Below are 20,456 nucleotides of genomic sequence, written 5' to 3' on the forward strand. Positions count from 1 at the left end.
AGTACTTCCGCTCTGCTTCGGAGAGAGAGCGGGAAGCGAAAGCAACAGTCTTTAGTTGCCTCCCATGCTGCTGCTGGAGAGCAGCACCTAGTCCGTAATTGGACGCGTCTGTGGAGACGACAACTGGAAGATTTGGATCGAACATTGCAAGAATGGGAGCCTGCTGAAGGCAGGACTTGACACTTTGAAAACTGGCCTCTACGTCGGTCGACCAGACAAAAGATGCGTCCTTGCGCAGAAGCCTTCGGAGGGGTTCTAGCAGAGTAGCACAATGGGGGACAAACTTACTGTAATATTCTACTAGACCTAGGAAGGCCTTCAACTGCGAAGGTTCCGATGGAACTGGAAAATTTAGGACCGCGTCTATCTTCGACGGAAGGGGTGCTAGACCCTCCGCAGACAGACGATGACCAAGGAATGACAGTTCAGAAACATTGAAAACGGCTTTTCTATTTAGCTTCATGCCGGCCTCTTTAATACATTTGAGGACTTGTCTGAGATTTCTATCATGTTCCTTCTGGGAGGAGCCATAGACAATGACGTCGTCCAGATAAAACTGGACTCCTGGACAATGTTGTAATATCTTAGACATGACCTGTTGGAAGGCCGCTGGTGCAGACGCCAGCCCGAAACAAACTCGTTTGAAACGAAAAAGCCCTTCATGGGTAATGAATGCTGTTAAGTCGCGACTCTTGGGGTCGAGACGGACCTGATGATAAGCAGACGCAAGGTCTAACTTAGAAAAATGGGAAGCTCCACTGAGGGAGTTCAGAAGCTCATCAATGTGCGGAAGTGGAAAAGAATCAATAACGACAGCCTGGTTTGGCGCCCGCAGATCGACACACATACGGATTCCACCGTCTTTCTTCTTAACTACTACAATGGGGGACACCCATTCTGATGCATTTACGCGCTCGATAACGCCTTGGCGCTCGAGCTTCTGGATTTCTGCAGTAACAGCATCACGCAAAGTGATCGGTAACCGGCGAAGTTTAGCCTGTATCGGCGGGACATGGTGTCGGACAGCGATTGTGTGAGTATGGTTTTTAACTAACCCTAACTCGGGTGAAAAGAGATCTTCAAATTCTTCGAAACCAGAAGGTAATTTCGATGCATCGCTCACCGAGGAAGGTTGCAAAGATGGTCCCGACGTCGACAGATCCCTTGAAGGCTGGTCTCCGAAGACGCCTCTACTTGAGTAGTACTCTGACGATGTGGATGGCTAAGTGCCGTGAACAGTGGACAATGATTGAGGGTGCTTGCAGGGAGCACTTGAAGTACTCGGCGGAGGACTGGGCTCCGCCGCACCTGGGGACTGCGGAATTTCGGCCGTCTTTACATGGCCTGGGATGGCTGCGCAAGAGTCCGCAGAATTGACATGGAAACATTTGAGTGGAGCACCCGACAAAATGATACGAAGTTTATGCACGGCATCTGCCCCAAGCAAGGATCGGCCATTGCGAACAACGTAGAAAAGTATCTCGGCGGATCGCTCTTTGAAGCCGACTTTGGTCTGGAAACATCCTACGACTGGAATGGACCCTCGGAGGTAGCGCACAAGAGTGCGCGGTGGTTTCCTTAGCCGGATTTGCTGCTGGGAGTTAATCTTGTTAAACATGCTCTCGGAAAGTATTGAAACTTCGGAGCCAGTATCAATGAGTAATGGTAATGTAGATCCATTCACCTGAACATCAGCGGTGAAATTCCGTGGGCGACTGTCGGCGCGTCCATTTGGAAGGACTTCCGGTGACCCGACGGTGCAAATTTTCGGCTGCTGCTCCTCTTCGTCAGAAAATGCCACGCTTTCATGGCTGGTTGTCTGGTTACGGCCAACTCCAAGCCGCTGGTACCGGCGACCGGCGGCCCGACCACGTCTCGGCGGAAAGGCCAGCTGACGACGATCGGTGGCAGCAGACGATGGGGGAGAACTCCGGCAAACATTTGAAAAATGACCTAGTTTGCACAAAAAAAACAAGACATTCCTGAAGCAGGACATTCCTCACGTGGATGGGGTCGGCGACCGCAGAAATGACATAACTTTGCCCCGTGCCTAAGAGCGCGCGCGCCCGGCGGAGCATCACGCGGTACTCGGCTCACGAAAGTGCGGGTGTGTGCGCGCGACTCGCGCGACTGGTGTTGCGGCGAGAAGGAAACATTTGCGGGGGAGCAGGAAATGGCATGCCGCCGCTCTCCATTTTGATCTTGGATGTTCAAATTTGAATTCGATCGTCGGCCATCTTGTTCACGCTGAATAAAAACCCCTTGTACGACCTGAACGGCGTGCGGCGTTCCAGAACGCGATAAACTGGAGGGAAATTGGCGGTACCGATCGCAATCTCGAGACGCCTGTTCGAACTGCTGTGCTAGAAGCACAATACGTTCGAGGCTGGGTAGTCCAGCTTCCGCAGACTCTCGGATTACCCGATCTTGTACCTCCGATGAATTTAAACCCGCCAAAAAGACTTCCGCGATGCGGTTTTCAAGGGACTCTCTGAAATCACAAAAATAACCAAGTTGCCTGAGTGCGCTAAGGTAGTCGAGGACGCTCTCTCCCGGTGATTGGACGCGGGTGAGAAATTGCTTGCGTTCGACGACAACGTTAGCTTTGGCAGCAAAATGCTCATCAAGTGCCGCTACGAGCTCATCAAATTCAGAAACGGCCGCGCTGCTGGCGGGGACTGTTGAAGGAAATGTCGAAACTATTCGTTGGCCTTCCAAGCCAAGCAACGCCCACAGTAGTGCGCGCTTGCGCTTCGGAGAACTTTCATCTGCCTCTATGGCCACAAGATAATTGAAAAACGACGTTTTCCAACTTAGCCAAGGCTGCGCAGGCGCACCTGGCGTGTGAAGAAATGCGGGTAGCGTCGGTAAGGAAGCCGTCGCCATCCTCTTACCGTTGCGAGATAATGTTTCGAAGATTGACAAAAATATTAGAAATTTCACCCCAAATGAGAATGGGAACAATTTTCTGAGTTACGAAAAAGAGATGGACGCTTCCGTGCTGTGCGCACTACATGCGTAAAATGAAAAGAACCATTCGAACGCGTTACGCGTAACCACTACTGATTTTTGAAATGGAACGTTGACGGACGAAATGGAACGAGTGTCGCGATGCGTCGACATTATTTTATGTTCTACATTTCGCACGGAAAAGATGTGGTGGATGAAAATATTCCAAAAGGACCTAACATTCTGAACGCTAAAATATTGACTAACACACAAAAAGAAAACCATACATGCCGGTGTTGCCACCACTCACCTCCGGCACGGAGTCTGATCAAATGTTCACGAAGGCGAAAATGGAAAAATGAAAGAAAAGACCTGTAGTGGGCGCTACTGAAGTGATGGTGTTTTTTCTTATTGCTCACCAGAGGACACCATCATTTATAGAGGACTATATAAGGAGCGGCGCGTGAGATTAAAGGGCTTTTTTGGTTGTGGTCACGAGCTGGGCTGCGGTCACTTGGCCGTCGTCCGTTCCGAACGTTCCGAACATGGTGTCAGAAGCTGGTTAACGCCGTCACTATGGCGGAAGGTGAACCCCGTATCCAAGTGGTTCGCGTCGGAGCGTCGGGACTTCATCCTCCGGCTCCATTCACTTTCACCAGCCCGGCGGAATGGCCGACATGGATCGCGACTTATCAGGACTACGCCTTCGCAGCCGGTCTCGATACTGCCAGCGACGAGGCGCAGGTACGCACGCTCTTGTACTGCATGGGACCGCAAGCTCGAAGCGTCCTGTCGTCGTTGGGAGCGCCAACTCCAGAGACCCTGTCGTTCGCGGTCGTCAAAGAGAAGTTGGCCGCGCACTTCGTGCATCCCGTCAACGAAATACACGAGAGTCGCCGGTTCCACCGTCGGACGCAAGAGCAAGGCGAGTCTGTCGACGACTTCTTCACGTCGCTTCGTAACCTGGTCAAGCGCTGCGGTTACAACAGTGCGGACGTCGAAGACCGCCTGGTACGTGACAAATTCGTCGTGGGGTTGCGGGATGAGAAGCTCTCTGACCAGTTGTGTCGTTCTACGAGGCTCTCTGCGGAAGAAGCGCTCTGTCAGGCCCGTGTTCATAAGGACGCCGAAAAAGAGCGGCTGTCACGCTCCAGCGTTGCCCGCGGGAATACCGCTCCCGAAAACCTGAACGTCGACACCGCGAGATGCAAGAAGATAGCGACCAGTCAATCGGCGCGCTATCACGGCTAATCTGAGCAGTCCGCCAGTTCAACTTGTGAGTATTGCGCACGTCACCCTCACCTGCGGAAAGATTGCCCAGCGCGGAAATCGTCTTGCCATTTCTGCAAGAAGCAGGGCCATTTTGCAGAAGTTTGCAAAGCTAAGAAGAGAAAAGAACTCTTGGGCTCCGTGGAGCTTCACGCAGTCAGCACACGGCATGCAAGATACACCGAGGTGCGCGTGAATGGTCATCTTTCCAAGTTCAAAATTGACTCGGGTGCGGAGGTCACCGTTGTTTCACCCTCTTTTCCGGGGCTTCCTATTGTCCTGGACGAAGCCGACGGCGAGGTGTCGGGTCCCGGCAACCTATACGTCTGAACGTTCTGGGGACTTTCAAGGCTACCTTGGAGTGGCGTGGCAAGTTCACGGTCCAGCGTCTCTACGTCGTGCAAAATCAGCACACGTCTCTTCTCGGACTGCCTGCCATTGAAGCTCTGGGCGTTATTCAGTTCCTGGACTTGACGGAATACGTTCCATCAACTCAAGCCAAGATTTTTCAAGGCTTGGGGGAACTCCAAGAGGAGTATCCCATCCGTCTCCAGCCGAATGTTCGTCCATTTTCTCTGAGCGTTCCAAGACGGATTCCAATCCCTCTGCTAGGTGTCGTGAAAAAGGAACTGGATGACATGGAGGCCCAAGGTGTCATTCGAAAAATCGACACGCCAACTCAGTGGTGTTCCGGTCTAGTCGTTGTTCCCAAACCATCAGGCGGGTACAGACTGTGCGTGGACTTGACAAAGCTGAATCAAGTGATTCAGCGAGAACGTTACGTCTTGCCCACTGTCGAATACATACTGGGTCAGTTGGGTGAAGCTCAGATATTTTCCAAGCTCGATGCTAGGTCCAGCTTCCATCAGGTGAAACTTAGTCGTGACAGTGAAGAGCTCACGACGTTCATCACTCCCTTCGGCCGGTATTGCTACAAGCGTCTTCCATTTGGCATCGCATCGGCACCGGAGTACTTTCAACGCCTGATGTCAAGACTTCTTGAAGGTCTCTCGGGTGTCGTCAACATGATTGACGACATTCTAATCTTTGGGAGGGATCGTCGCGAACACGATCAACGTCTGGCCGATGTCTTGAGTCGCCTGGAACAGTCGCGAACACGATCAACGTCTGGCCGATGTCTTGAGTCGCCTGGAACAAGCTGGGGTTACACTGAACAAGAAAAAGTGTGAATTCCGCGTCACCTCTGTCAAGTTCCTAGGCGTTGTCGTGGATGCCAAAGGAATTTCGCCAGATCCAGACAAGATCAAAGCCATCAAGAATTTGATGCCACCAGAAGATATCAGCGGTGTACGCCGGTTGCTTGGGATGGCTAATCACATCGGACGGTTCATTCCACACCTTGCTGACGTTACCACACCAATTCGCTCTCTGTTAAACAAGAACAGCGTCTGGATGTGGGGTCCTAGCCAAGAGGAGGCTTTCGCCCGCCTCAAGTCACTGCTTAGCTCTGAAACATGCATGGCAAAGTACCACCCGCGCTACCCTACCGTAGTATCTGCAGATGCCAGTTCTTATGGTTTGGGAGCCGTGCTGCTTCAAGAGCAACCTTCGGGGACTCGGCGGGCTGTCGCCTTTGCTTCCAGATCCCTCACTCCCACGGAGGGTCGCTACAGTCAAACGGAGAAGGAGTCTCTAGCCGTAACGTGGGCCGTCTTACGGTTCGACCAGTATATTCGTGGTCTGAACTTCGAGGTCGAGACAGATCACCTTCCTCTTGTCGCCCTTCTCGGAGGAAAGGACCTGGAGCTTTTGCCACCGCGGGTGTAACGCATGCGAATCAAGCTGATGCGTTATCAGTACAACATGAAGTATGTACCGGGAAAGCTCTTGGCGACTGCCGACACACTCTCACGAGCACCTTGTGACGCGCCAGCTTCGAAAGAAGTAGGGAGTGTGGAACTCTTCATTGGCGAAGTCTTCAAAGACCTGCCGCCAGCGGTGGCGAGTCGACTGGAAGACGTTCGCCAGCACGAAACGCAAGATGGGGAGTGTTCCATGGTAGTAACTTACTGTGGAAGAGGTTGGCCCAGCAAAAACAAAGTGCCAGCTCACATTGCTCCGTATTGGAAGGAGAGAGAACGATTGAGCGTCTACAAAGGCGTACTACTTCTAGATCGCCGCATCGTCGTTCCGTCCGCTCTCCGACAGAGTATCCTGGCCTTACTGCACGAAGGGCACCAGGGCGTTCGCCGCTGTCAAGAACGCGCCAGAGAAAGCGTTTGGTGGCCGAACTGCAATTTACACATCGAACATCTTGTAGCCGAGTGTGCCAAATGCGCCGAAACTCGTGTGGTACACTCTGAGCCGATGATGCAGACTCCAACGCCAGAAAGACCGTGGCAGCGCCTCGGGATAGACCTTTTCCAGCTAAAAGGACGTGATTACGTTCTGATTGTAGACTACTACTCCAGGTTTCCTGAGGTCATCTCTCTCGGATCTACATCTGCGCAAGCAGTCATCTCGGCTGTCAAGAGTTGCATGGCTCGCTATGGGATCCCGGACGTCGTGCGGTCAGATAACGGACCGCAGTTTGCATCTCACGAGTTTGCAAACTTTGCTCAGGCGTACGGATTTCGCCATGAGACTAGCAGCCCGCGGTACCCCCAGAGTAACGGCGAAGTAGAGCGTATGGTGCGTACCGTGAAGGACTTGTTCGCAAAAAGTTCTGATCCGTACCTGGCCCTCCTAGCGTACCGAGACACACCTGGTGTCAATGGCGTGTCTCCTGCACAGTTGTTAATGGGGAGAAAACTCCAAACTCGACTTCCTGGTTTACCCGAACGACTTGAGCCAGCATTGCCCAGCCATCAGAACTTTAAGGCGAGAGATGCCGCAAACAAGTTACAGCAGGCAAAGAACTACAATCGCCGGCATAGTTCAAGTCCTCTGACTCCCTTGAAGTTGGGGGAGGACGTGTGGGTTAAGGACGTCAATTGCCGAGGCCGTATGCTCAGCCCCGCTCAGCGACCACGGTCATATGTGGTGGAAACGCCCAGGGGCACTCTGCAGTGAAACCGTCAGCATCTTGTCCCCTTCTCAAACGGCCAAGCAGAAGAAGAACCGTCGGCTAGTTCACAGCAGTCTATGCCTGTTGAGGGTCAACGAGTATCATCGCAAGAGCCTCAGCAAGAAGGACTTCGGCTGAGACGCACACGTTGCGGTCGTGAGATTCGACCGTCAAGGCGATTGGACTTATAGATCTTAAGAGGGGAGATGTAGTGGGCGCTACTGAAGTGATGGTGTTTTTTCTTATTGCTCACCAGAGGACACCATCATTTATAGAGGACTATATAAGGAGCGGCGCGTGAGATTAAAGGGCTTTTTTGGTTGTGGTCACGAGCTGGGCTGCGGTCACTTGGCCGTCGTCCGTTCCGAACGTTCCGAACAAGACCTCGTCGCCAAAATGTAGTAATTAAAGCTCGTCGCCAAAATGTAGTAATTAAAGCTCGTCGCCAAAATGTAATGGTCGCTTGGGGCCATTACGGGTGGGTGGTAAGAGACAGGGAAAGCTAGGATGAAGACAGCGCCCCGAAAGGCCTGTAGAGATGCTGGAAAGGCTTACATTGCCGTGGCGCGTGGGACGCGAGATGGTCGGTGGCCGGGGACCAAGCGGGCACACCGGTAAAGGAAGACACGACACGCTAGCTCGGAGTTTCGATCAAGACTGCTTGTATTTACAATATCTACATCAATCAGCGCGTGCCGCTGTCAAGCACGCGGCGCGCGGCACCATCTCAAATGCAGCTGAAAACGCCATCTAGATTATTTACAGCACACTACAGGTCGAACACGTGTTTCTTGAGTGCTGGGATGGGGTTTTCTTCTGGGACGTCCTCCAACGTACCCGAAGAAGGACCTCCCCCTGGATGCGCATGGAATCCGTTATCTATCGGTTAAAAACGAGGAAGGTTTTCCCTTTGACCTGGTTATGCTGTTGGGTCTGCACAGTATTTGGAAGTCCCGAATGGCTGTACACAACGCTGACAATAATGTACGGAAGGCGCGGGAATATTTTCGTGAAAGTGTATCTTTGTTAGTTGAAATCAACAGAGCACAGAAGTGCGAGCCTGAGTGGCTTCCGCGCATTGAGGCACTTTTGTCCATGAAACAATTTTAGCCTCCGACGCCAGTCACTTCGGACTGGTTTAGTTTATACCTGCCTATTTGACAATGTAAAAAATCGGGCAATAAAAAAAAAAATAAAAAAAAGATCGGTGGCCGAGTGGGTTGAAGCGCACACCCAGCTCGACGCGCGTGGAGCGAAAGCTCGCGCTGCAGAAGCCAGGGATCCTGGGTTCGAACCCCACCCCTGCCCGTTTCGATCTGGATGAGCATCGTACCGGCGTGCGGTCGTGTATCACTACTGCGTGGTGCACGTTAAAGACCCCAGGCTAGCGGTTGTACCGCACTGGCGAAATTGCTCAACTACAGTGGGTAACAATGTCGCTATGTTCTGGCAGACTAAACTCCTGCTGCATAAACAACTAACGACAAATTTGTTGTTTTTTTTTTGTATTGAGACACGACCAGGAAATACACCGCCCTACACTTTCCTGCACCAGTGCTGGGGGGTGTAGGTGGATCGAATGAGCTACTGTTTCGCGGCGATGCCTTATGCTGGGATCAGAAAAGTGCATTTCAAAAGTGATAAGTGTGCGTTACTGCGCTCAAAGTGCGCGAGCACCCGTGCGCCCATATATTTTTGACTGCACAAATAAAAAAAAATCCCCGCTATTGGAAACATAAGCGATCGATAAAATCCCTGTGGGCGGCCTGTCAGAATAGACCCTTTCCGAAATTCATTGCCATCTGGTGGCTCGTATAGCAGTTTACGTTTTGTCATACCAATGGTGGTAAAGAACTTGTATTTTATCGGGCACCACCACTTCCGCAAGTCAACGGCAGGAGTGGAATTGTTTAATGTCTAGTTCTTTCTCCATCACTTTCAGTTCGATGGTGACGAAGAACCTGCAGTGCGAAAAAAGCTCCAAACCACATGGACGCCCCGATAAAAATCTATACACCAACTCATGTTTACAAAAAAACCGGAGCCCCCCTAGCGGACGCCACCGGCGCCGCGCATGCGCGGTGGAGGTGTGGGCAAGAAGCTTGCCGTCGCCCATAAACAAACCATTGAAATGCGATGTTATCGGCGTCGGTGTGAGTCCCCCTGCCCTTTTTCGCGTTCAATTGTTGATTCTACGTCTTCCGGGCATTGCCTGACTACTTGAGCGGCCTCAGCGAAATTAAAGAGGCTCGTTACACCGCAAAACTTCGAGGGAATAATGTGACATGCGGGGATTCATTCCGCGTGGACGCCGCAGGATGTACGTTAACGCCTGATTCGCATGATGAAATTTCGCTCGCAATTTTCGGTCGCGACGTCGCTCGGGCTGCAAAAGCGTGAACCGTAGCTGAGATGGTCGACGTCCATACTGAAAATCTCAAGCAGAATCGGATCAAGTGAATCAGGCATAACAAGTCGGTGATAGCCACTGGTAACAATGATCAACATATCTTTGTATCTACTGTTTACATCCCCAGCCTGCTTACCAACCTTCAAACTTAAGTCCTTTGAGGCCTGCACTTACTTCTTATCGCAAGTACCGGGTCGACGTTTGGTCTACGGGCCGGTGTCGACTAAAAGAGCAGACGACAAGCAGAAATGTTTCAAAGAGCAGACGACAGTTCGAACGATCAGGCGGCCGTTTAAACTTGAAGACACACTGAACGTAGTCCGCAGGTGGTCCGTACAACTTGACGGTTTTCCGGCGTTCATGTTGGAACAAAACAAATAAATCTGATGACCACCAGTATCCGTGAATTCAACCCTAAGTGCTTCTCGCCCAAGCAATCGTGGTCCGACGGCTTCTGGTTTTCCCTTTTCACGGCACATACCCCCTTCTCGGACGAGCCGAGCACATGAAAACTAACCTTCAAACCTTTCTCGACCCTTTTTGGTGCAGACCCAGTCGCGAAGTTTTGACGAGAAGGCAGGTTTTTGTCTGATTCCTTTCAAAACAACGCAGAAATACACGTCTCATTTGGGGCCTTCCGCCCACATCCCCAGACCGGAAGTGTGCCCGACGCGCCACCACCGCGCCTTGACGTAACAGAGATGTGTTCGTGTATACACTAAAGGGCTTTAAAGCCGATTGTGTGCCACCAATAGATTTACTGAATCTGATTTAGAAATGAACGCTTACATAGCTTTTGTGTTTCATTCCTACGTCGCACCGTACTGACTATCCACTCCTAGAAAAAATTACTACCCTGGGCGCTTTGGAGGCTTTTACCACCCCAAAAGGCGAGTTACTAGCCTTTGGGCAAGGTGACAACCCCAAACCGCTGTGGAATGACCGCCTTTCTGCAGGTGACGACGGGGGGAGGGGGGGGGGGGGGGGGGGATCACTTTTGAATTCGATATTCACGTGCAGGCAGTCGTAAATGATATTAGTAACTTAGATAACCACAAAAAGACTATAAATTATATTCTTCCTTGGCTTTCGTGATCCTTTAAAGGGGTACTCCGCCGATTTTTGAGCCACCTCAACTAACTATATTTTCTGACTCCCAGGCCGTTACCCTTTCTGGTATGCTATTTAGTATCGTGAAATTCCTAATAGTTTTTGCGAAATCGGCAAATGAAAATGATGCAAAAACAGAAATTCAAATACACCCGCCCTTTTCAGGGCCGTGACGTCAGTGGAAGTTCAGCTTGCCAGTCGGGCGAGCAGTCTAAAAAATCGAATATTCCAATCATTTGTTCCGTGCTGGAGCGCGGGGACTGGAGCGAGCTTCCAAGGCATTCATTTGACACCATGAAACTGCTTCGAATCAGTTGGGAACAAATTCTACAGTCCAAAGAGTGAACCCCTGCACTTCCAATGACGTCACTTTTTCATTGTTGCCAGTAGAGACTTTCAGTTTGAAAAACACGGTGAGGACCAAAATTGTAAATTCAATAACTTCGTGAAAAAAAATTATTTTGACCTAATATTTGGGATACTATTTTGGCGATGTTTGGCGAGTTTAGCAAAATTTCAAGCAAATCGGGGACCATGAAGAAATCGGCGGACTACCCCTTTAAGATCCGCCAAGATCACATCTGTCGTGCAATTCGCGTAAATTGGTGGAATAAACATTTTGTCAGCGCGAGCAGCAACACTGGTCTCGACTAGGCTCTATCGGGTACTACAAAGGGTGGCATCACTCTAAACAGAAGGTCATTGAGGCACCCTAGTGGAACTGAAACTTCGTTTTCTACAATTGCTCGTACAAAGAGCAGAAGAAAAAAAGTCTTAGGCACAGTCGCGGAGAGCACGAGGAGTGAAACTCACGTGACTTCCTGCGAACCCACTTTTAGTGACGTAGGTCGATGCCTCCCTTCTGACCGCCCCGACACCTTGCGGTACACTGTTACGTCACAGTGCGCTGGCGGGAACTTTGAATTCGGCCTCCTATTTCTATTTTTATAGAAAAAACTACGCAACTGTTTAGTGAAAAAAAAATTTTGTAATGTCCTGACATGCCATTTAAACGCCTAGCATGAAAAAAACTTTTTTTTTTTTTTGGCGTGTCAGAGGCCCTTTAAAGGGATATTGAAGCGAAACTTGAAGTACACCTATTATGATCAGAAATAGGTTCAATATGATCAATGATATCCGTAAATCATAATCGCGCGTTTGTATTTTGAACGGATGGCTATATTTTTCACCCTGATGGGCCCGATTGGGCGCGCGCTCAAAAATCAGCCATCGGAGAGCGCGATGCGTCTTGGGATATTAGCCGCATTCGTGACGTCACTTGTGCCAGACGGGAAAGGCTACGGCGTGGATGTTGTGGTTACGAGCGTTGCCACTTGGTGGCGCGTCGACGATATACGACCTGTGACAACGTGGCCGTTCGAGATGTGCAAGGGCTGCACGCACGCTGCATCACGGCAAGTCGGCAACCACGGCACTACTGACAAAACCATCTCAGAACCAGCTCTGAGGCCGGATTCTCAAAGCGAACTCACTGCGAAAAAACTGCGTACGACAAATTTGAGAGAAAACCCGTATTCTCGAAACGAAATTGTCGTAACTTTTGCGCAGGTTACGACAGAATCCTACGACGGCTTCGAAGCTGTCTTACGCACGTTTTACGATCAAATCAACATGGCCGACAGCGTCGCTCAGTTACTTGGTAGCCACGACCAACGGACAATTATTTTTCTACGTGCTGCTCTCATGCGTCCCGACTTCAACCAGCAAGAAAAAAGGAAGGAGTACTTGAAACAGACCACGACGATCAAGAACGCAGGATCCCCAAACACCCGAGAAGATCTACAGCGACCACGATTCTACCGACCAAGCGAGCTCGGCGGAATATAGTAGGCCTAGCAGCAACACCGACTCGGCGCACCGTTTCTCCGGCGGTCCTTGGCCAAGACCGTGTCTGCCCTTGACCGGCTGGCCTGCTGAATGGAATATGCCCGCGCGACCCTTGTGGACCCTTCCCGGATGAATAGTTTGATCCCTGAACTAAATTTCAGAGGTCAATCTTTTCACCTTGTCATCTCGATCTCCTTGTTTTCCGAGACAGCGATGACGAACGCTGTCGTCGAAAAGGGACTCTCATTGATTCTATCTCCTTGTTTTCTGTAATATAGAGCTCAAATAAACGCCATACGAATTACCTTCGCAACACGGTATGTACACTTTGTGTGCCATTTTTATTCTGACACGACGCTACGCGATGTCGGTCCAACCTTTCTTTGCCGAGTGTCATATCAGTATCGAGTTGCAATCGTAAAAGATCGGTCCAGAAGCGCGTATCGAAACGCGGTCTAACAAAGCGAATCCAGCATTTCGATCGAACGCGCGTGTCCGCTCCGAGTGTGAACAGGTATTTGCGTGGCTCTTGCTGACACTCTGGTAGTTCAAACATCTTTTTTAACGTCGGCTCGCGACTCGCAGTAACTATTACCGGCCGTGCCAGAAGCATGCTCGGGTCGTGTTGTGCAGAGTCGCAACGAGAACGAGCTCACTGTGGCCAACTACGCTTTGGCTTTCTCCACCAAGGCTTTGCAAATGCGTTCAGGCCTAGGCTAATTCTGCCGGCACGCCGTATTGCCGCAGAACGGCGCTGCTCCTAAGCCACAAGTGATGTCACGAGAACTTTCCCACCATCCACCAGATGTGAATTTGAAATCGTTTAATTAAGTTTAAAATTAGTTCTCTTGTGTTTTACAGGGCGATATTGATATTTTCGAGGTGGTGCCTGTCCCTAGCCCATATTTATGCAAAAAGATCGGCGCTAAAATTTCATTTCCGTACCCCTTTAACGAATGGAACAACCTGCCTCAATATGTTGTTCATTCCTCTTCTATTGAAATCTTCCTCGATTACGTAGATGCCCACTTTTCGTCATAAACTAATATTTTATGCTGTTTTGAAAAGTGCAATGTATTTATTGTATTGAAGTTGTTTACTAATTTTTCATTCTCGACTTCTATATTTGCTATGAATATTGACCTGCGAATTGTGTGTTGAATATTTTGTTTCTGCTTGTAATATTAGAGCGCAGCTCTTAGGGGCCCGTTCCCGGCTTGAGCGGCGTCGCCGTCGCCGTCGCCGTCGGCGTCGCCGTCGGCGTAACCAAGGTCATCCCAAGGTCACGTGACCCCAAGGTCACGTGACCCCTCCAGGTCACGTGACCCCTCCCAAGGTCATCTCAAGGTCACGTGACCCCACGTGACCCCCCTGAAGGTCACGTGACCCCCAAGGTCACGTGACCTTGGGGGTCACGTGGGGTCATCTTGGGATCACGTGACCCCAAGGTCACGTGACCCCTCGAGGTCACGTGACCCCTCCCAAGGTCACGTGACCCCCAAGTCACGTGACCTCTCTGAGGTCACGTGGTCTCCTCCCCAAGGTCACGTGACCCCTCCCAAGGTCAAGGTCACGTGACCCCAAGGTGACCCTCACGTGACCCCCGAGGTCACGTGACCCCTCCAGTTCACGTGACCTCAGGGGGTCACGTGACCCCCTGAGGTCACGTGGGGGTCACGTGACCTTGAGGGGACCCCCATGTGACACCCAAGGTCACGTGACCCCAGGTCACGCCTCCCCGAGGTCACGTGACCCCCCTCCCCGAAGTCACGTGACACCCCCCCCCCCCCCCCGAGGTCACGTGACCCCCCCCCCGGAGCATATTAAAGAATGAGGGGAGGAGGAGGAGAAGGAGGAGGGGTCTACCCTCCCCTCAGTACCCTTCACTCCTCTTCCTCAAGAGCTGCGCTCCAATTCGGCGTTACAGGGAGTTGTAAACGGCTTTCACTTTTTTTTCAATCTGTACCACCCTACAACAACCCCGAATGGGGTTAGTAGTATTGGAGATAAATAAATAAAAATACACAGCTATCAGCAACTATTATTTACAATTTATGCAAGTAGAGAAAATATAGACGCTTTATACACGCGCCAAATTACAGCCGCCATTGCTGACCTTCTCTTGTCTTACCGAGATTCCGAGCAACTGAAACGGTAGTTGACGATCCTCTACAAAGGCTGATGCTTTAGAAAAGGACACAGTTGAATCTAACATGGCAATAACCTGGCCTGCTATGGTAATGATGAAGTGAAATAAATGAAATAAGAGGAGACAAAAACTGAAGGTCAGTTATGGCGGCGTCCGTGCACAGCTGCTGCAAAGCGTCTATAGATCTGAATGACTTCACCTGGATATTATTGGCTATAAGCATCTGTTCCTCACCTGATTGGCTTGAATTGGCTACAAATGGCTATAAGTGGCTATTATTTATAATTAGCAGCTTCTTTGTCTACAAACTGGAATGGCTTCATGTGGCTATTTTTGGCTATTATCCTCTATTTTTCCAGATTGGCTTCAAATGGCTACCAATGGATTTTCGCGAATTTTTGCCTAAACTCGGAGTCGGTCGCACCACAAGAAAGAGCACGCTACATAGTATATATTTTATACCAGATTGCCTTTAAGGCTGCGGTCCCACGGCAGCCATTTTGAACAAGGCGTTAGTTCACAAGAATGGAATGTTGGGCGAGTTGGTATGAATTCATTTTGAAAAACAGCGCGAATACCACACGGACAAGAAGGAGGAACACACAGGACGAGGCGCTGACTATCAACTGTCTATTCAGAACACATACATAGAAATTCACGCGAGGTCGGCTTCTTCTTTTTTCTCTTCCAGTCATTCGCCATTAAGCACGTAACATATGAAATTAAAACACATGAGTACATTAAAACACACCAGCACAGGTTGAACCAATAGATGGCGACACGCACCCGTGTCGCCATCAGGTTCAACCAATAGATGGCGACACGCACCCGTGGGGTGGCCAAAAAAAAATTGGGTTGTGTGTGTGTTTATACAGCCTAGAACTTGGTCTGCCTCACAGGGGCGACGAGTCTCCCAGCTGTAAATGAGCAATTTAGCCAGTGCGGTACAGCCGCTAGCCTGGGGTCTTTAACGTGCATCACGCAGTAGTGATACACGACCGCACGCCGGTACGATGCTCATCCAGATCGAAACGGGCAGGGGTGGGGCTCGAACCCAGGATCCCTGGGTTCTGCAGCGCGAGCTTTCGCTCCACGTGCTCCGAGCTGGTGTGCGCTAGACCACTCGGCCACCGATCCCCCCGTGGGGTGGCCGAAACATTGGTTCACAGTGGAATGGCTCGAGTACCATCACGTTCCCCTCGTGGCCTTGCTTGCGCCGCTGCCAGCTGTGCTCAGCTACCTCAAGTAGCGTGGCCCAGCAAACGGATGTATGCGAGAATGTCAGGCTTGGTATAAATTGTTCTCTAATAGAGGGAGATGCGGTTCGGCGGTTGTAACGGGCTTTCGCAATAAATCTTACCAAGAAAGAATCAAATGTTGATTTACGTGTCAATATTCTATCAATGGAAATTTCTTCTGCAGGAATGCACGCTCAGTAGACTCAATCTTCCAAGACACCAGTGGAAGCGGACGTCAAGTAAACTGCTTCGCGATTTACGGTACTTACCTCACCATTTTATTGACGACTAAAATAACGTCACGAAATATTGTGTTTCACGGGGTCCGGAAGATGTTGTAAAGGTTGTTACATTATAGGGGGTTGCCAGAAACTTTCTGGAAAGACTCGAAGTCTTCCTTGAGTCCAACGCCATCATGAACAGTAACTGAAAACGATCCACTACTCAGTCGGTGGGTGGCGAAACGTATCCACATCTGCGGAGTCATGGGCTATGCGTACTCTAAGTGGCTGGGAGTATACACGATGCCTGCCACGACGTCCAAACACGTAATTCACGTTCTATGGTCTCTTTACCTACTTTTGCCCTACCGAAAATACTTTTCTCTGATAACGCGCCAAATCTTGCTTCAAATAAAATAAACACGTTTTTGAAGAAAAAAAACCGGCATCAGGCATTATATTAGTGCACCATACCATCCTGCAGCTAACGGGCGAGCAGAACAGATGGTGTGCGAAACAAAAAAAAAGTGAAAGCCGTTTACAACTCCCTGTAACGCCGAATTGGACCGCAGCTCTTGAGGAGGAGGAGGGAAGGGTGCTGAGGGGAGGGTAGACCCCCCTTCCTCCTTTTTCTCCTCCTCCTACCCTCATTCTTTAATATGCTCCGGGGGGTCACCTGACCTCGGGGGGAGGGGGTCACGTGACCTCGGGGGTGTGTCACGTGACTTCGAAAGGAGGGGGGTCACGTGACCTCGGGGAGGGGGCCACGTGACCTCGGGGGGGGTCACGTGACCTTGGGGTGACCACATCTTGGGGTCATGTGACCTTAAGGTGACCTTGGGAGGGGTCACGTGACCTTAGGGTGACCTTGGGGGGGTCACATGACCTTGGGTGACCTTGGGGGTCACGTGGCCTTGGGGGTGACCTCGGGAGGGGTCACGTGACCTCGGGGGTCACGTGACCTTTGGGGGTCACCTTGGGGAGTCACGTGACCTTGAGGTGACCTTGGGAGGGTTCACGTGGCCTCGGGGGGTCACGTGACCTTGGGGTGACCTTGGGAGGGGTCACGTGACCTTGGGGTGACCTTGGTTACGCCGACGGCGACGCCGCTCAAGCCGGAAACGGGCGCCTAAGAGCTGCGCTCTAAAAAAGCCCTTTTGAAGCTTACGGAAGAAGCAGTTCAGTGAAGAATCGCCAGGTTCTTGTTCCAGCAGCACGCGACGGTCTCATATTACACGGTAAAAACACCCGCTGAAGCAATATTCGGCGGACGAAGAGCCACATCCCTCGATCTCATGATACTATGGCCTACGAACGAAGATCGAGAGATTCCCAGATCGGGGAGTAATGGCAGTTTATTCGATCGGACAACTCGTCTACGTGAGGAATTTCATCGGAAGTCCGGCCTTTCATGTAAAACTTCAGTAGAAAAGGCTCTATGTTGTTTGACCAGAAGGTGTCATCCCTCTGAATACGTTGGATATCAATGCCCTTGAGTGTAAACATAACTAAATCACAAAACTCTCTTTGTGTATTATGTAACTGCCCTTGTATTTGATAGTAAAAGCTATGGTGTTGATTTGGACCTTTCACACCAGGCTCCTTTTTCTTATTTTTCGCCTCATACTCCTTTGCAGTTTCAGTAGGCTTCAAGAATATTTTGGAACGGGGACATTTTACGTCAACGAGGCCCTTTATTCCAAGTAGTCAATCAGGAAATGCTGCTAGAAATCCATCCCTCATATTAGCGAATAAGCCGCACTTCTGCACAGTGCAGTTTTCCTGTTCCACGTACAGTTGTAAAGCAGCATCCTCATTGATTCTGCCATATTCTGTTGCGGGTGAAGAAAGTCTTTGGGTACACGATACTTGAAACAAGTCTGGCACTGTACGTTGGGGTTCGACACCCACTAATGTCGTCGTCCTTATAGAGCCTCATTATTTAATCAGTACCTCGTCACCTCATATTGCTCTTCATCAACAGTAAGTACAATAGGCTACCGCCATATTACAATCCAATAATCCAAAAATTGAGTCGTTCAGTCCTTCAACAAATTTATTGTTTATATAATGTTATTACGTTACATTACCTCGAGACGATCGACGTCCATCGTCGATCTTCAAATACTTAAACTTGTATACAAATTAGACGCACAAAGAGGGGGGGGGGGGGGGGGGGGGGGGGGGGGTCGGTGACCGAGTGCATGGTCTCGCGCACACGTGATTTTAGCGCACACCAGCTTGGAGCACTTGGAGCGAAAGCTCTCGCGCTGCAGAACCCACCCCGCCCCTGCCCGTTTCGATCTGGAAGAGCATCGTACAGGAGTGTGGTCGTGTATCACTATTGCGTGGTGCACGTTAAAGACCCCAGGTTTGCGGTTGTACCGCACTGGCTAAATTGCTCATCTACAGCTGAGACACCACACGCCCACTAAGGCTAACTTCCGGCTGTATAAACATACACACAACAATTTGCAATTAGACGCATAATAACAAAGAACACAGCGTGCCGCCTCTTTTCTTTGGATGCTTTTTTTAAACCAGTGAAAGCTCGCGCGTTTTCTCTTTTGAGACGGTTAGAACGGTCGCACATACAACTCGCGTTTCTCCTACCCGGCCGCTTCCTCCTCTCATTACGTGTAGTTGGTTATAACTAAATAAGCTATAACAATGGTGTATTATTCATATTTACTTTCAGTTTCAGTCAGGGAAAAGGAGTTTCGCGGGAACCAGAGCCAATAAATGAGCTGCGCTTAGAGTATCAGCACTCTCTTCCCCGACAGTGTTGTGAACGCCGCCATTTTGGTGCTTGTGCAGAGCAGGCGCAACTGCCGATCGTCATGATTCAAAAGTGCGACATCCTCAGCATTAGATTCGGTGTTAGGAAGCTCATGTAATGTTGCTTTGCTTTGTCGCAAACTGATTAAAGGGGAGGACGAAAAAGCGTTTCTTGTGATTTCAGATAAAGCTTCAAATAACTGGCAACCATGATTCTAAGCCACAATATGGCCAAGTGTCGCTACTCTGAAGCGTACCTTACTTAATTACACTATTCATGCTCTTGTTCAAGAGGCTTGTAATACCTGGAGGGGCCATGACGTAAGCCTCGTGGATTCCACAAGCCACTACCTTTTGACACCTGCCTCTTCCTCACTGTTCCCGCTTGTGCCACTAAATTAGCTACGGTTCAGAGTAACGACACCTGGTCATATTGTGGCTTAAAATCATGGTTGCCAGTTATCTGAAGCTTTATGTAAAATAACAGGAAACGCTTCTCCGTCCCCCAAAAATGTTTAAACAACCCGCGACAGAGCATTGCAATATTGCATCAGCTTCCTAGCACCGCATCTAATGCTGAGGAAGTCGTACTTTTGGATCACGACGATCGGTAGTTCTGTTTGCTCTGAACAAGACCCAAAATGGCGGCGCCCAAAACAATTTTGGGGAACAAAGTGCCGATACTTTAAAGCTCATTTACCGCCGAATTCAGAAACCTCACTCAAACTACACTCAAACTTAAGGGCCCCTCCACTTTCTCGAGGAAGGCGCGAGGGCCGGCGCTGGCCAATCGCGATGGCGGATCCCTCCTCGCGATTGGCCAGCGCCGGCCCTCGCGCCTTCCTCGAGGAAGTGGAGGGGCCCTTCAGTTTGAGTGTACTTTGAGTGAGGTTTCTGAATTCGGCGGTTAGTGACCCTAGGCATGAAGTGAACTCGGGTGTATTCTTTTCCTCTTCGTCTTTACTGTTTATTGATTTTAATTATATCTAATAATGACCACATTATATCACGCTACGCCTGTGTAATTATTTGTCTTGAATTTATTAACCTGACCCAGTACTTAAACCATTCATTTATCGATAGTAAATCTTCCAATATATTTTTTTTAAATGTGAAGGTAAAAATACACGGAGATTGATGATGATACAGACGCCAACGCCGCCCTCGGTTGTTGTTTGTTTGTTTATTTTTGGGGTGACGAGAAGAAGGGGGCACCAGGAGATGTGTGGGCCTCCGTTCATGGGGCGAGTCGCTACCTGGTGGATCTGGGAAAGGGACAAAAAGAGGAAAGAGGAAGAGAGAAATATACAAAATAAAAAAGAGGTTAATGTAAAATTGTAGCCCTAACGTTTTGCTCACGGGTTCACTCCCCATGAAGTGAACCCGCGACAAACAAACGACGCACATTTCCCGGTGGCGCTCGCTTTACTTTGCGGCACCGTGCTTGAAGCGTGCG

General features: G+C 50.1%; 1 pseudogene; it reads right to left on the minus strand.

Moving 5' to 3' along the window:
• Window positions 1-1,222: 1,222 nt before the first annotated feature.
• LOC121833964 lies at window positions 1,223-2,886 on the minus strand (annotated as a pseudogene).
• Window positions 2,887-20,456: the final 17,570 nt, after the last annotated feature.

This window comes from Ixodes scapularis, unplaced genomic scaffold, assembly GCF_016920785.2.
Source record: "Ixodes scapularis isolate PalLabHiFi unplaced genomic scaffold, ASM1692078v2 ptg000154l_1__unscaffolded, whole genome shotgun sequence".
In the NCBI taxonomy this organism is placed as follows: domain Eukaryota; kingdom Metazoa; phylum Arthropoda; class Arachnida; order Ixodida; family Ixodidae; genus Ixodes; species Ixodes scapularis.